General features: G+C 53.0%; 1 pseudogene; it reads right to left on the bottom strand.

The window, feature by feature from the left end:
- Positions 1-425: 425 nt before the first annotated feature.
- Positions 426-544, bottom strand: LOC131275719 (5S ribosomal RNA; annotated as a pseudogene).
- Between the last annotated feature and the right edge of the window lie 609 nt (positions 545-1,153).

Raw genomic sequence — 1,153 nt, 5'->3', positions numbered from 1 at the left:
TCTGTGGCATGGGGCCCATGGGCGTGGTGCCAAAGCAAGGCGGGGAAAGGCGAGAAGGGGCAGGCCCTGTGTGCACGGTTACAGGGCATGGGCCGGAGGAAGGGCCGGCCGGACGCCGACAGGTCTAGCGGTCCTGGGTTCTTGGGCCCAGGCGCAGTGGGCGCGGGCCCCCGCGGTCCCCAGCCACATGTGGGTTGGTGCGGGACTGCGAGCTCCAAGGAAGGGCTGGGTGGCCGCCGCCTGCGTGGCTGCCTGCGTGGCTGTGCCGCCAGGGAAGGGCGCGCGCGGGTTGGGGTTGGGGCCGGGGGCCGGGGGCCGGGGCCGGGGGCCGGGGGCCTGCATACCTGGCGCTGAGGGCGGCGGGAAGCCGGGCTCGGGGCTAGCAAAAGGAGGGCGAGCGAGAGGGAGGGGACGGCGCGTGGCAAAAGCCAGAGCACCGGGTATTCCCAGGCGGTCTCCCATGCAAGCACTAAGCAGGCCCGACCCTGCTTAGCTTCCAAGATCAGAGGAGATGGGGCGCGTTCAGGGTGGTATGGCCGTCGACGCTGGCTGCTGCTGGTGGCAGCCTCAAGAGCCTGCTGCGCCCCAGCTGCGCTGCCAGCCGCCAGCCTTCCGCTCCCGCCCCAGTTATTACAGTATGCTCCGCTTGAAACATTTAGCAGTATTACACGGACTAGTAGAAAAAAAATTCTTAATTGATATATTTGTTGATGGAAAGCCATAGAAAAATGAAGTTATGAAATATTCTTTCCTACAGAAGAACCTTGAAAACATTATGTTCAGTGAAATAAGTAAGGCTCATGAGCACAAAAATTGTGTGGTATCACTGCCACATCATGTCTAAAAGTAACAAATTCACAGAGATAGCAAGCAAATTACAGGTTACTGGGGAAGGGGGAGAGGGGCATATTGACAGGAGAGAAAGGAAGGAGTATGTTTTAAATTTTTTTAATTTAAGAAAGAGTTTAAAAAAAGTGAGATTAATATTAATATTTTGTTTAATCCCATGTATGCAAAATAGTGTCCTCTCCATCTCTGATTAATATTGAACATGTATTGAGAAATTTTAACTTCTCAATTTCATGTCATTGAACTTTCTTATGTATTTAGACTTACATTTTAATTCAAGCATTAACGTTTTTTTCTTCTTTAT

The sequence above is a fragment of the Dasypus novemcinctus genome, chromosome 23 (assembly GCF_030445035.2).
Source record: "Dasypus novemcinctus isolate mDasNov1 chromosome 23, mDasNov1.1.hap2, whole genome shotgun sequence".
Lineage (NCBI taxonomy): Eukaryota > Metazoa > Chordata > Mammalia > Cingulata > Dasypodidae > Dasypus > Dasypus novemcinctus.
This window is presented reverse-complemented; position numbering and strand designations above follow the sequence as displayed.